General features: G+C 40.7%; 1 long non-coding RNA gene across 1 annotated transcript in view; it reads right to left on the reverse strand.

Annotated features, from left to right (window-relative positions):
- The window catches only part of LOC134344995 (uncharacterized), a 31921-nt gene that overhangs the window by 14522 nt on the left and 1108 nt on the right, over positions 1 to 16291 (reverse strand). The window contains exon 2 of the long non-coding RNA XR_010017587.1: positions 12831 to 12938. This is a non-coding gene — a long non-coding RNA (uncharacterized LOC134344995). The remainder of the gene's footprint in view (positions 1 to 12830; positions 12939 to 16291) is intronic.

Genomic DNA, 16291 nt, shown 5'->3' on the forward strand with positions numbered 1-16291 from the left:
AACTGACTAAAACGGGAGAGTAAAGAAAGTACACAAGGTAACGAGGTCTCAACATTAGAGATAAGAAGCAATACATCATCAGTGTAAACTGAAATTTTGTGGATGATACCACAGATATCATTAGATTCTCGAAAAGCAATGGCAAGGGGTTCTAAAGCTAAATCAAAAAGCAAAGGACTCAACGGACAGCCTTGTCTAGCTCTGCGGTGAAGTTTAAATGGTTTGGAATTTTGAAAATTAGTAAGAACCCGAGCAGAAGGAGATAAATAAAGTAATTTAATCCATTGAATAAAATCTAGTCCAAAATTAAATTTTTCTAAGGTTTTAAATAAATAATTCCCTTCAACCCGATCGAAGGCCTTCTCAGCATCTAAGGATATCACACATTCTGATATCTCCTGAGAAGGAGAGTAAATAACATTTAATACACGGCGTATATTAAAATGGGAATATCGGTTTTTAATAAATCCAGTCTGATCATTCAGAAATAATAGAAGGTAAAATATTTTCAATCCTACAAGCCAGAACTTTAGAAATAATTTTAGTATCTATATTAAGTATGAAATTGGCCTATACGAAGAGCATTTAGTTGGATCCTTGTTCTTTTTTAGGATAAGCGAAATAGAAACTTCATAAAAAGATTGAGGCAAACTAGCCAATTTGAAAGAATCCAAAAAGACTAAGTGTAACTGTGGTATAATTAATGAAGAAAAAGCCTTATAAAATTCTCCAGAAAATCCATCTGGACCCGGAGCCTTCCCCGAGTGTAATGAACGTATAGCCTCGGGATTTCCTCATAAGAAATGGGTTGATCCATCTGTTTGCAATTATCTGCAGAAAGTGCAGGGATATTTAATTGATCTAGAAAATTATTCATTACAGTATTATCTTTAGGGGAATCAGAACTATTAAGTTTAAAATAGAATTCTCTAAAGGTATCATTTATTTCAGAGTAATCAGTTGTCCTATCACCATTAGTTTTGCAAATTTCTTTAATTTGTCGTTTAACTGCACAAGTTTTTAATTGGTTGGCCAATACTGTGCCTGATTTATCTCCGTGAATATAAAATTGAGTTTTATCTTTAAGAAGCTGAGTTTCAATTGGATACATTAACAGAAGATCATATTTAGTTCTAACTTCAACACGTCTTTTATATAAAACAGGATCTGGAGCTATTGCGTATTTTTGATCTAATTGTTTTAATTGATTGGCTAATTCAATTCTTTCTTTATTAGCTTTATTCTTAACACTCACAGTATAAGAAATAATTTGTCCTCTCATACAGGCCTTGAAAGTATCCCATACAATAAGATTATAAGTCTCTCCCTTTTTATTCTCTTCAAAAAAAACATGCTTCTCTAGAAATTTTAAAAATTCCTCATCAGATAACAACGTTGTATTAAAACGCCAAAATCTGTTGGTTTGAAAAAGATTGGGGAGTTTTACAGATAAAAATATAGGAGCATGATCTGAAACAGCAATTTCTTTATATTCACAGGAATGAACTGATGAAATCATTTGACTATCGATAAAAAATAATCAATCCTGGAATATGTGTGATGAACATGGGGAAACAAATGAATACTCCCTATCTAAAGGACATAAAAAATGCCAAACATCAACTATACCACACTTCAATAAAAAGGATTGAATACACAAAGCTGATTTATTAAGGGACACTGGTTTAGAAGATGATCGGTATAAAATTGGGTCTAACCAACAGTTAAAATCTCCTCCCATCAGCAAAGAATAAAGATTCGGATCTGGTTAAAAACTAAAAGAAACGTTCAAAGAATCCTGAGTCTGGGGTATACAGAAGTGTTCAAAAAAATCTACATTTGGGGCATACACATTGGCAAATACTATTAATTTATTATCTAGTTTTCCTGAAACTATAATAAAATGTCCATTAGTATCAGACACCACTTTATGTTGGACAAAGAAAAGTGTATTATCTATAAGAATCGAAACTCCTCTAGATTTGGCCTGAAAAGAAGAGTGAGAACAAACTCCATTCCAACGGCTAAAAAAACGCAGATTATCACATTTGCTTATGTGAGTTTCTTGTAAAAAAAAATATAGGGACCTTAAATTTCTTAATGTAAGCAAAAATCTTATTACGTTTAACGGGGCGATTTAACCCTTCCACGTTAAAACTGAGTAAATTAATAGTTTGGTCCATTTTTAATATTATTTAAAGGAAGGGTTAAAATGCAAGTTAAAAACCAAGCCATAAGCATTGGGAAATGGTAACCAAGCAACAAGTTGGCTAAAAATTCGAAAACAGCTTCTGGGAAAAAAATCATAACCCCGCCCACCTCCCAAAGAAAGAAAACTGATCGATAGAAAGTCAGCATCTACAAACTACGGACAACCCCCCAAAAAAACCTGGTGATCGCTCCAATTAGTTTCAAGGTTATTTATATTCCAACCTAGACTAAACAATACCCAAACAAGAGATTCAATTCTTGTATATCAAAAATACAGTATTAAAAAATACAAAAGGAAATCAGTTACAAAGGTTTACCAAAAGTAAAAGATGCAATTATTCATACAGATAGACATTGAACATTAATCTTATATCTTCATGGAAAAACAGACTAAGCAATTAGCCTTCAAATTTAAAAAATCTTTGTGCTTCAGCATTCAAACGAAACCATTCAAAGGATCCATCTTTAATGAGATTCTCAGTAAACTGGGTAGCCAAGGGACGGGTTAAAACCCTTGTTAAAAAAATTCCAACAGAGCTTGTTTAAACTTAGCACATTCCTGCCTAACCTCAAGCAAATAATCTTCAAGAACCTTAGTATCCCACCCTATAACCAATCGTGCCCCTTCGATGTGATTTGCAAGTTAAAACTTTCTCATTTAATCTTGTGTCTTCATGTAAGGAGAAACTAAACAGTTAGCCTTCGGATTTAACCTTCAGATTTTAAAAACTTCTGTGCTTCAACAGTCGAGTGGAACCATTCGAAAGAACCGTTTTTAAGTGTGATTCTGAGTCGGGCTGGGTAGCGAAGGGAAGGCTTAAAACCCATATTAAAAAGCTCGGACATAACCTCAGGCAAATAACCTTCAACAATTCTAATCTTGCGACCATTATAGTCAATCATGCCTCTTCGACGAGATTGGTGAATTAGGAGTTCCTTTGTTTTAAATTCCTGAAAACAGATTATTACTGATCTTGGTCTCTGAGCATTAGGAGGTCTAAATGCAGGAGATCTGTGAACTTGATCGATCATAGGCACAGACGTCAAAATCTCCAGAAATAATTCTTGCAAAAAGTTTGCAAAAAACTCCATTGGATGGTTACCTTCGATTAATTCTTCGAGTCCCAGAACTCGTAGGTTGTTCCTTCTACTTCTATTTTCTAGGTCGATAATCTTCTGTCTTAACTTCTTGGTGGACTTCAATTGCTTTTCACAAAGCTAACAATTCTTCTTCTAAGGTCCTCTGCAAGTTGTTTTGAATGAGGCATGATGCACATCAGCAGATCTTTGTTGAGAATAGCAGGCTCTGTCAGTCACCTGACTTCAATAGCTTTCAAAAGGTACACTTAATGTCAGAGAACTGTGTACAATATACATCCTGAAATTCTTTTTGTCTCTTTTATAGGGCAGGGCACCTCTACAACCCACATCTCCAATCTCATCTCACTGATTGGAACACCTGACTTCAAATAGTTTCTGTAGAAGGCATTACCCCAGAGGTTCACATACTTCTTCCAACAAATACATGTAATATTGGATTATTTTTCTCAATAAATAAATGAACAAGTATAATATTTTTGTGTTATTTATTTAATTAAGTTATCTTTATCTAATTTTGGGACTTGCATGAAAATCTGATCACATCTTAGGTCAAATTCTACAGGGTTCACAAACTTTCTTGCACCACTGTACATAGCATCTATGCTAGGACTACCAGACTCAAAAACAGGCCCAAGCAATAAGGCTGATCTACACATCCACCCACTAACTCACCCTTCCACACCCTCCACCACCACTACTTTCCTGTCAGTTACCTTACGTACAGACACTTCTGTGCCTAGATTCGCTCCATGGACACATAATGAATCTATGTATATAAGCTATCTTATCATTTATATTTATTATATTTTTGTGCTTATTGGATACGGAGGAATGATTATTTCATTTTCCTTTACATTTAGGCACTGGAAATGACATTAAGCATTAAACAATTCTGACTAGTTGTATCACCACCTGCTACGGATACCCCAATGAACAGGACTGAAAAAGGATGCTGAGGATTATAGACTCACCCAACTCTATCATGGGCTGTAGCCTCCCTACCGTCGAGGACATCTTCAAAAGGTGATGCTTCAAGAAGGAGACATCCATCATGAAGGGTCCTTGCCACCTGGGACATGCCCTCCTCTTATTACTACTATCAGTGATGAGGTAGAGGAGCCTGATTATCCATACTAATATTTTAGAAACAGTTTCTTCCCATATACCATCAGATTTCTGAATAGCCCATGAACCCAAGGACACTAGTTTGCTCTCTTATTGCACTATTTCTTCATCTATCTATTTAATTATGTTTTTATTTATTGTTTGTTTATTTATTTAAAATGTATTATTGTAGCCTATAATCACTCTTCCATAAGACACAGGAGCAGAATTAGGCCATTTGGCCCATCGAGTCTGCTCTGCCATTTAATCATGGCTGATCCTTTATCCCCCTCTTCAGCCCCACTGCTCAGCCTTCTCCCCATAACCTTTGATGCCGTAGCTAATCAAGAACCTATCAAGCTCTGCCTTAAATACCCCCAATGACCTGGTCTCCACAGTGGCCTGTGGTAATAAATTCCACAAATTCATATCCCTCTATCCTGAGACTATACCCTCTTGTCCTTGACTCCCCCACCATGGAAAATATCCTTTCCACATCTACGGTCCAGGCCTCTCAACATTCAAAAGGTTTCAAATGAGAACCCCCTCATCCTCCTAAATTCCAGCAAGTACAGACCCAGAGCTATCAAATGTTCCTCGTAAGATAACCCTTTCATTCCCAGAATCATCTTGTGAACCTCCTTTGAACCCTCTCCAATGCCAGCACATCTTTTCTCAGATGAGGAGCCCAAAACTGTTCACAATACTCAAGAGGAGGCCTCACCAGTGTCTTATAAAGCCTCAGCAGTACATCACTGCTCTTGTATCCTTTACCTCTTGCACTATACTGCTGCCACAAAACAATAAATATCATGACATATGTCCGAAATCAACACAATTCTGCTTCATTAACTACATTTAATATGTGAATGAATAGAAAATGTTTAGAGCAATGTGGGCCAAAAGTGGATAAATAGGTCTTGCTCAGATGGGAATCTCGGCTGGCATGGAGCAGATGGCCTGAAGGGTCTGACTCCATGCTGTAAGACTAACCTTGATGAGCTACCTCTTTATTCTGTACCCACAGCTCTCTCTTTCTACTCTAACAGACATTATTTTGCCAGTAGCTACTCTTTCTCCTCCTGTTTCATGAATCATTTGCTGGTTTAGTTGTCCAGGTAGTTGACTGGTGTTTCAGGACATTCCCATTTCTACTCTTGCACATATTTTTTGGCTTCTATTACTTCCTGACAGAGTTAAGCACATTCACTCTTATTTTTCAAGAGAATACCATCTGACAATACGTAGACGGAGCTAGCTAGTTTTGAATACTTTTGTTACTCCATGATACAGGGCGGCATGGTAGTGTAGTGGTTAGTGCATTGCTTCACAGCACCTCCTGTAAGATCATGGTTCGATTCCCACTGCTGTCTGTGAGTTGTACATTCTCCCCGTAACTCTGTGGATTCCCTTCAGGTGCTCTGACTTCCTCCAGAAATCTATGATTAGGGCTAGTAAATTGAGGCCATGCTATGATGGTGCAAAAATCACGGTGACACTTGCCCAGCACAATACACGCTGATTTGATTTGGTGCCATCCATTTCACTGTGTGTTTTGATATGCATGTGATAAGTTGAGCTATTTCTTAAAAAATATCTTTAAGTCTTACTACTAGAATTGAAACCTGTGCATATTTGCATGCTGGGATTTCTGATCTCTGTGTATGTGTCTCCCTCTGCAGGCTCAAAGTCACGAAGACCTAGTAAAGGTCAGAAGGCAGTTTAGCACAGTAGCTAATCTAGCATCACAGCCCTCCTCAAAAATCACAAGGGCACATTCTCTCCTAATGCTAGCAGATCTGGGAGGCACAAGAGATGGCAGAGAGTGGAATCTGGGACTAAAAAGCAAACTGCATAGGAACGATCATAAAGCATCTGGGAAGGCAAAGTGACGGTCGATATCTAAGATCGAAATCTTGCGTCAGATCTTCACCCAAAATGTCAGAATCAGAATCAGCTTTAATATCACTGGCTTACGTCATGAAATTTCTTGCCTTGGTGGCAGAAGTACAATGCAATACATAATAGAGAAAAAAACTGAATTACAGTAAGTATATATACTTTCTGTATACTTACTCTTCAAACGCCCTTAGACTACCTATGTCAGGATGCTGTTCATCGATGATAGCTCAGCATTTAACACCATCATTTCCACAATCCTGATTGAGAACTTACAGAAACTGGGCCTTTGTACCTCCCTCTGCAATTGGATCCTCAACTTCCTAACTGGAAGACCACAATCTGTGCAGATTGGTGATAATATCTCCTCGCTGACGATCAATACTGGTGCACCTCAGGGGTGCAAACATGAGGAAATCTGCAGATTCTGGAATTTCAAGCAACTGACACAAAAAGTGCTGGTGAACGCAGCAGGCCAGGCAGCATGTCTAGGAAGAAGGGTCTCGGCCCGAAACGTCGACTATACCTCTTCCTATAGATGCTGCCTGGTCTGCTGCATTCACCAGCAATTTCTGTGTGTGTACACACACCTCAGGGGTGTGTGCTTAGCTTACTGCTCTACTCTCTAAATACACATGACTGTGTGGCTAGGCATAGCTCAAATATCATCTATGCATTTGCTGATGATCCAACTATTGTTGGTAGAATCTCAGGTGGTGATGAGAGGGCATACAGGAGTGAGACATATCAACTAGTTGAGTGGTGTTGCAGCAACAACCCAGCACTCAATGCCAGTAAGATGAAAGAGCTGATTGTGGACTTCAGGAAGGTTAAGACAAAGAAACACATACCAATCCTCATAGAGGGATCAGAAGTGGAGAGAGTGAGCAGTTTCAAGATCTCTGAGGACCTAACCTCATCCCAACATATCAATGCAGCTACAAAGAAGGCAAGACAGCGTCTATACTTCATTAGGAGTTTGAAGAGATTTGGTATGTCAACAAAAACATTTAAAAACTTTTATAGATGTACCATGGAGAGCAGTTGGCCAGGCTGCATCACTGTCTGGTATGTGGCGGGGGGGGGGGGGGCGGGAGGGACTACTGCACAGGACCGAAAGAAGCTGCAGAGGGTTGTAAATTTAGGTAGTTCCATCTTAGGTACCAGCCTACAAACTACCCAGGACATCTTCAAGGAGCGGTGTCTCGGAAAGGCAGTGTCCATTATTAAGGACCTCCAGCACCCAGGGCATGCCCTTTTCTCACTGTTACCATTAAGTATTATTTTTTTTTCTTCTTCTATATTATGTATAGTATTGAACTGCTGCTGCTAAATTAACAAATACCATAATAAACCGGATTCTGATTCTGATGTTTGCCTGGTCTTTCTCTCCCTCTCACTAGCTACTGTAAGAGGAAAGTGTAGAAGTTTTGGGTCCACGTTGTAAGGATTGTTGAAGAGACTGTAGGCTCATTTTGGGGGACTTTGGGGTTCATGTTGCATGTGTTCCTGGATCCTGGTTGCTCTTTTTTCTTCTGTTTGTCAGCTGCTCGATCAGGGCAATCGGTGTGGCCTGGGGTGCTTCAGCCTGCAGTGGGACACTGAACTGAGCTGAATACTATTGGTTTGATGTTTGATATTCTCTATGTTGTCCACTTGTTTTTTGCCATTTGTAAAATTTGTTCTTCATGCATTAGGTGTTTGATGTTTACTTTAACGGGTTCCATGGTGTTTATTTTGTGGCTGTCTGTGGGACAATGAATCTCAGTTGTACTTTGTATACATACTTTGATAATAAGTGCACTTTGAATATTTGAATCTTCTAGCAATTTCCTTTTGAACTCATTCACCTTTTGCTTGCTCCGTTGCTGTTGCAACCAATATCATCATTTTCTTGTCACCTACATCCAAAATCCAAATCAGGTTTATTATCACTAACAGAGGTCACTTTATTTGGTACAGGAGGTATGTGTTTCTTATTATTTATAGTATATTGATACATTTCACTGTACTGCAAAAAAATTCACAAGTATTTCACTTGGTAAATTTTTCTACGGCAGTGGTTTGCCATTGCCTTCTTCTGGAAACCCCAGCAATTATCAATACTCTTCAGAGATTGTCTGCCTAATGTCAGTGGTGGCATAACCAGGAAATCAGGACTTGTGATATGTACCAGCTGCTCATACAACCATCCACCACCTACCCCTGTAGCTTCACATGACCCTGATTTGAGGGCTACACGGGTACAACACCTTGCCCAAGGATGACTTGCAGGCTAGCAGAGGGAAGGAACACCTTGGACCTCCTTTGGTAGAGACACATCTCCACCCCGCCACCCGTATTTCATGAGTACCATTCAGAAAATGCCAAATGAGATTTTGTACTCTGATCTCTGGAATCATCTTATCACCAAACAGGACATCTGCAACAAATTGTAGGGAGTTGTAAATGCAGCCCTGTCCATCATGAAAATCTCCCCTGTAATAAACTCTGTCTACACTTTCTACTCTCGTGGGCAGAAAGTGCTAAATCTTGAAACACACTTAACACCTGGCTGTAGGACAGCTTCTATCCCATTGTTACAAAACACTTGAATGGACCTCTTACAGAAAAATCTTCTGAGGATTCTCACCTTGTTGTGGTGGAGAGGCTTGTGAGAAATTGAAATCCCTAGAGTGATGCTGCCTGGAGCGTAGCTCCTGGTGGGGTCACCCATGGTGGAAAGGTCAAAGGGGAGTTCCTAGACAGAAAGCAATCCAGTGAAGACCCCAGTGGTGGGGCTGACACGTCACAATGATAGTGTTAGTGATAATGTTAGTCAGGATGAAGGGTCTCGGCCTGAAACGTCGACTGAACCTCTTTCTAGAGATGCTGCCTGGCTGCTGCGTTCACCAGCAACTTTGATGTGTGTTGCTTGAATTTCCAGCATCTGCAGAATTCCTGTTGTATGCACAGGCATTCTCCATTAAGGGAATAACCCCTTGGGAGAACATCATACTCAACTTGAGCAGTCACACTACTACTACTATGACAATATATATTTTGTAATTCAAAATTATATTATTCTGTGAACGAAATTATATTCTGTATTCTCTTTTTTCCCTTCTATACTACCTTGATTGGGTGGCAGGGTGGAGGTATGACTCTACAACAGGAGATGTATGGGTGTCAGCAATCCTCTCCACTAGTCAGCAGGTCACCCTTGGGCAAGGTGTAGCACCTGCTTAGCCCCCCTCACCCCCTTCCCCAATCAGGGTCACGTGAAGTCATGGGAGCAGGCGGTGGATGGTCGTATGAGAAGCTGGTGCATATCACAAGTCCTGGTTATGCGACCACTGATGCCAGGCAATCTCTGAAGAGTACTGATGATGGCTGGGGTCACCCATCTTGTAAAGACAGTGCCCAGAGGGAGGAGCTTCTTCATTTAGAGGGTGGTGCGGGTGTGGAACGAGCTGCCAGTGGGAGTGGTGGAGGTGGGTTCAATTTCAATGTTTAAGTGATATTGGGATAAATACCCGGATGGGAGGGGTATGGAGGGCAGCTTCCAGGTGTGGATCAACGGGAATAGGCAGAGCAATAGTTCAGCATGAACTCAATTGTCTGAAGGGCCTGTTGTGCTATAGTGCTTGATGACTCAGTAACCTTAAGTCTCCTTTGAAAGCTCTTACTGAATATGTTTTCTCTACAATTTAATGGAATGCCCTTCCAATAATACTTCTTATGAAATTTTTTCTCTCTCACAAAACCCATATAATTTTGGCGATTACTTTAAATTTATAAATCCTTACAGCAAAACAGATTGACCAATTTCAAGGAGCATTTTACATTAAATATCGTTCTCAGAGGTCCATCGGTTTCATCGGTGATTTAACAAATAAGCATATTGTGTTTTATCAAAACACCAACTTCGATGCCTCCAGAGTATCATGTAATTTTGTTACACATACTACTAAGGGTGTTTTTTTAAATCCTTTTATACTTAGATAGATTAGATTAAGGATGCGCTAGCATTATGTTCCTGTTCATTGCTATCCTTTCAATTTTGTTCATAGCAGAATCAGAATTAAAATCAGGTTTAATATCACCGGTAATGTCATGAAATGTCTTGTTTTGCAGTAGGAATGCCTTGCACTACATAATATAATAAGAAGTGTAAATATGGATTTGTGCAAACATTTTAGGCACATATAGTATATATAGATAGGGGAGCCTAAGACTTTTGCACAGTACTACAGCAGTTTTATGTATTACACTGTACTGCTGCCACAAAAAAAATTCATGACATATGTGAGTGATGATAAACCTGATTCTGATATGGGTCTTTATTGTGGACTGAGAGTGGGAAGGGGGCAGAGAGAAGGGAATCATGGTTTGGGAAAGGAGAAGGCAGAGGGGAGGGAACAGGAAGCACCAGAGAGACATTCTGTAATGATGAATACACCAATTGTTTGGGATCAAATGGATGTGCCTGGAGTACCCGCAGCACCACCTGCCACAGACACTCCTTTTCTGCCACCCCCACCTTCACCATTCCCAAACACCATTTGCTCGCGCCAGATTCACAAGCTTGCTCTCTGCTCCATGTTAACAAATACAGTACTGTGTAAAGGACTAAGGCACCCTAGCTATATTCACAAAATGCTGGAGGAGCTGAGGGCGAATGAAGGGTCTTAGTCCAAAACACCGACTATTTATTCATTTCCACAGGTGCTGCCTGACCTGCTAAGTTTCTTCAGTATTTTGTGAGTGCTGTTTTGGACTTCCAGCATCTGCAGAATCTCTTCTGTTTACCCTAGCTATCTATTCAATTTATACATTCTATAAATTGAATAAATAGTGCAAAAAGCAAAAAAAAAGTGAGGTAGTGTAATTGGGCACATCGTCCATTCAGAAATCTGATAGCAGTGGGGAAGAAGCTGTTGACTGTGGGCCTTGAGGCTCCTAAACCCTAAACCACCTCCCTGATGGTAGCAATAATGGTAGCAGGTCAAGATTCCCTGAAGCACTTACCAGTGGTGCTTCAGTTACATAGTGCTGTGTGCATTATTTAAAGAATGTCGAGCTAAAAAAGAGGATGTAGCTATATTTACAAGAATGATGCCATAACTGGAAACTAATGGCTGTTATGAAAAATGTAAGGGCTTGGGCTCTTTTCTCCAGAAAAGAATCAGAATCAGATTTATATATACTGACATGTCTAGTGTGTTTTACAGTAGCAGTTCAGTGCTAAAACATAAAATTACCATAAATACAAAAATAAATAAATCACAAAAAGGAATACAGAAGTAGAGAGCAAAATAAAGACTGTTCATGGACTATTCATAAATTTGATGGCAGAAGGGACGAAGCTCTTTCTGAATCATTGTGTCTAGGTCTTTAGGCTTCTATTCCTCATCTCCTATGATTGTAAAGAGAAGAAGGCAAATCCTCTTACCTTGCAATTTGCCTACTGCTGAAACAAAGACTTGACAACTGATGTTCCCGGTATTATTTATTTAGCTATTTATTTGTTTTGTTATTTATTTTTGACATCCGTTAGTCTCATGAGACCATGGATTTGTGCCTTGGAAAGTTTCCAGGGTGCAGGCCTGGGCAAGGTTGTATGGAAGACCGGCAGTTGCCCATGCTGCAAATCTCCCCTCTCCACGCCACCGATGTTGTCCAAGGGAAGGGCATTAGGGCCCATACAGCTTGGCACCAGTGTCATCGCAGAGCAATGTGTGGTTAAGTGCCTTGCTCGAGGACACACACGCTGCCTCAGCCAAGGATCGAACTAGTGACCTTCAGATCACTAGACGAACGCCTTAACCACTTGACCACGTGCCACATACTTGTTTGTTATTTATATTTTGTTCATATTTGCACATATTGTCTTTTTTGCATATTGAATAACTACAATAGAATCAATGATAGACTGCACCCACTTGGGCGTTCAATTAGTGTGCAAAAGGCAACACACTGTGCAAATACAAAAGAAAACAAATAAAAACAAAAATAAATATTAATAAAAATTAAGAGGAATAGCTAGACTGGATAGCTAGCGCCTCTTTCCCAGGGTACCACTACTCAATATAAGGGGCATGGGGGTGGGAAGTTCAAGGGGGATAATAGAGGAAGGTTTTTTTACTCAGAGAGTGGTTGGTGCATGGAACGCACTGCCTGAGTCAGTGGTGGAGGCAGATACACCAGTGAAGTTTAAGAGACTACTAGACAGGTATATGGAGGAATTTAAGGTGGGGGCTTATATGGGAGGCAGGGTTTAAGGGTCGGCACAACAATGTGGGCTGAAGGGCCTGTACTGTGCTGTAGAATTCTATGTTCTAAGTAAATATGCAAAAAATATTGAGAACATCAGATGAAGAATCCTTGAAAGAGAGTCCATAGATTGCGGAAACAGTTCAATAACGTGGCAAGTAAATTTGAATGAAGTTATCCCCTTTGGTTCAGTAACCTGATGCTTGAAGGGTTAATAACTGTTCCTAATCTTGATGGTGTGAGTTCTGAGGCTCCTATACCTTCTTCCTGATGGCAGCAGCATGAAGACAGCCTAACCTGAGTGGTGAGGATCCCTGTGTGTAGTTTTCCATTGACTCAGATGTATTTCTTTGTTCAATTGTGAATGCCTGCAAGAAAATGAATCTCAGGGTAATACATGATGACATATATATATATATTGATAATGCATTTACTTTGCAATTTGAACTTTGAAACAAGTCTATGGCAGACACCATAAGCACAACAAATTCTGCAGATGCTGGAAATTCAGAGCAACTTAAACAAAATGTTGGAGGAACTCAGCAGGTCAGTTCACATCTATGGAGTGGAATAAGCAATCGATGTTTTGCACGGAGATCGTTCATCAGGACTGTAGAAGACAGAGAAAGAAGCCACAATAAGATATTTCTGGGAGAAGGAGTACAAGATGGTATGAGACAAGTGAGACCAGGTGAGGGGGAAAAGTGTGTGGTTGGAGGAGGGACAGGAAGTGAGAAGCTGGGAGGTCATCGGTGGAAGAGGTAAAGGGTGAAAAAATATGGAATCTGATAGGAGAGGAGAGTGGACAATGGGAGAAAAGGGAGAAAGAGGGACGCTAGAGAGAGTGTGTGGGCAGGTGAGGTGAAGAAACAGAGATGGCAGGCACCATCTCCCTGCACTGCACTCATCTCTGGAGCACCTGGACAGTGAAAACACCATCATCAGACTACTGTTTATTGACTACAGCTCTGACTTCAATGTTATAATTCCAAACAAACTCAACTGCGAACTCCAGACCTGGGACTCAATGATGTTCCCATGACTGAAAGGTGTTCTGAAACTGTGCACCTTGAACCTGGTCCTTGTGAAAAACAGAACAGAAAGACTGGACTGAATGATTTGCTCTTGTACTGTGAATTTTGGTTTTACCTTTCACTTTCAAGTTCCTGTAATCACAGTTTAAATTAATATGGAACACAGAACAGTACTGCACAGGAACAGGCCCTTCAGTCTACGATGTTGTGCTGAACCTGCACTAACTGCTCGCTCCCCTTACTTCAGACGCTTACTACCTGAAGCTTGCACTCCGGGTGTGACCACTGCAGAAGAAGTTTCATCTGCGAGGTTTTCAGCCTCCTGGCTGTTCCTGATAATTCCAGCTCCAACTCCAATTCCTTAACATTTTCAGCCAGGAGCTGAAACTGGGTGCACTTCCTGCAGATATAACCATCAGGGAGACCGCAACCCCCCACCTCATAGAAGGAGCATTCCACTGCCTTAACTACTATCCTGCCTACGCTTGTTATACCTTTGGCTCTAACTTAATAAACTTAAATTCTACAGTCAACTATATCAGCGGTCCCCAAACACCGGGCCGCAGAGAATGCGCTACCGGGCCACGAGGAAATGATATGATTTGGCGATAGGAGTCAGCTGTACCTTTCCTCATTCCCTGTCACGCCCACTGTTGAGTTTGAACACACGCGAGGTTATTACCCGCGCATCATCCATGTCAGCGCGGGAAGGAGATCAATTCCTCGAGCTTGCAAATGACGGCGGGCTGAAAAGTATGTTTGACATAACACCTCTGCCGGCATTCTGGATCAAAGTCAAGGCTAAATATCCTGAGATAGCCACGAAAGCACTGAAAACATTGCTTCCATTTCCAACACATCTCTGCAAAGAAAACTAATTGCGGAATAGTCCGGACATAAGGAACCCCCTTCGAGTATCGCTGTCTCCCATCACCCCTCGATGGCACCGTCTTGTTGCAGGAAAACAAGCCCAGGGCTCCCACTGATTCAGCGATATTGGTGCGTTGCAATGATTTTATATGTTCATACGAGGAAAATACGCGTTGTGTGTTTAGTATCCAAACATTACTTAAAACGTTATGATGCTACTGACTTATATAACCATATAACAATTACAGCACGAAAACAGGCGATCTCGGCCCTTCTAGTTCATGCCGAACGTTACTCTCACCTAGTCCCACCAACCTGCACTCAGCCCGTAACCCTCCATTCCTTTCCTGTCCATATACCTATCCAATTCTTCTTTAAATGATAATATCGAACCTGCCTCTACCACTTCTACTGAAAGTTTGTTCAATACTTACTTCAAGCTCCCCTGATAATTGACTTATCACTATATTCATGCGAGGAAAATATGCGCTGTGTGTTTAATATTAAATTCGTTAGAAAACCCTTTTAGAAACGAAATTGAGTGTATTAGCCAGTTATCACCTATATTCTGGTCGTGATTAATACCGCCGCTGCCGCCGTACAGAATCACCAAAAACGACTCGTGGAAGAAAGTCGGCACGTCCACACACGCGCAAGTGACGCATGCGCACTGGTGCCCGCGCAAGGCTTCATGGTCATTGTAGTCTTTCATGGGGTAAACCCAACGTATTTGACTGCTAATCTTGTCTGTAGGCAACCACCACCACCCACCAAGGTTCTGGGTCCTTGTCCAGTCTCTGGCTCGGGGTTCAAGCCCGGGCTCCTAGTTCATAGTTCCTTGTCCGGTTTCCCTGTTACTTGTCCATGTTGTTGCCCAGGTCCTGCATCCTTGTCCTGTTCCTAGTACTTCAGTGTCTGTGTCTTGCATTTGGGTCCGCTACCAGCACCCCCCCCCCATCGTGACAGCTATGGAAAAAGAGTAAACAGTCAATGCTTTGGGCCAAGACCAAGGACTGGAAGAAAAGATGAGAAGTCAGAGCAAGAAGGTGGGGGGAGGAGAGGAAGCAGTACAAGGTGATAGGTGAAACTGGGTAGAAGCCATCCTTGGGTCCGGTGATACATCCTTCTAGACTTTTTTTAAACTTATGCGTGATGGGAGGGTAGAGCAGAGAGAATGTCCAGGATGAATGAAATCTTTGATTATGCTGGCTACTTTACCATCTATACAATACAATACATGATAAATGTATGAAACACTAAATATATGAATGGCAGTAAGCATATGTATATTCCTCTGCACTCCTCTTTTCATGAATGATTGCAAAGAAAAAGAATTTCAGGATGTATATTGTATACATTTCTCAGATATTAAATGTACCTATTGAAACCTACTGAAACTCAAATCGTTAAATTAAAAAAAAGTGCCAAAACAGAAATAATAGAAAAGTGAGGTAGTGTTCATGAGGTCAACGTCCATTTAGAAATTGGATGGCTGTGGGGAAGAATCTGTTCCTAAATAGCTGGGTATGTGCAGGCTGCTTTACCACAGCAGCAGGAAATATCCACAAAGTGCTTGGAGAGAAAGTTGGTTTCCGTGAGGAGGGGAGCAACGTCCACAACTCTGCACTTTCTTATGGTCGTGGGCAGCGCAGTTGGAATTGAAATTGGGTTATTAACGTCACATGTACCAAAGTAGAAATAAAAGCTTGTCCTGCATAGTGTTCATACAATACATGCTGCATTGTCGTAGTACAAGAGAAACAATTACAGTACAGAATAAAGTAACGGAGAAAGTGCAGTTCAGGTATACATTAACG

Source organism: Mobula hypostoma, chromosome 4 (assembly GCF_963921235.1).
Source record: "Mobula hypostoma chromosome 4, sMobHyp1.1, whole genome shotgun sequence".
NCBI classification, from domain to species: Eukaryota; Metazoa; Chordata; class Chondrichthyes; order Myliobatiformes; family Myliobatidae; genus Mobula; species Mobula hypostoma.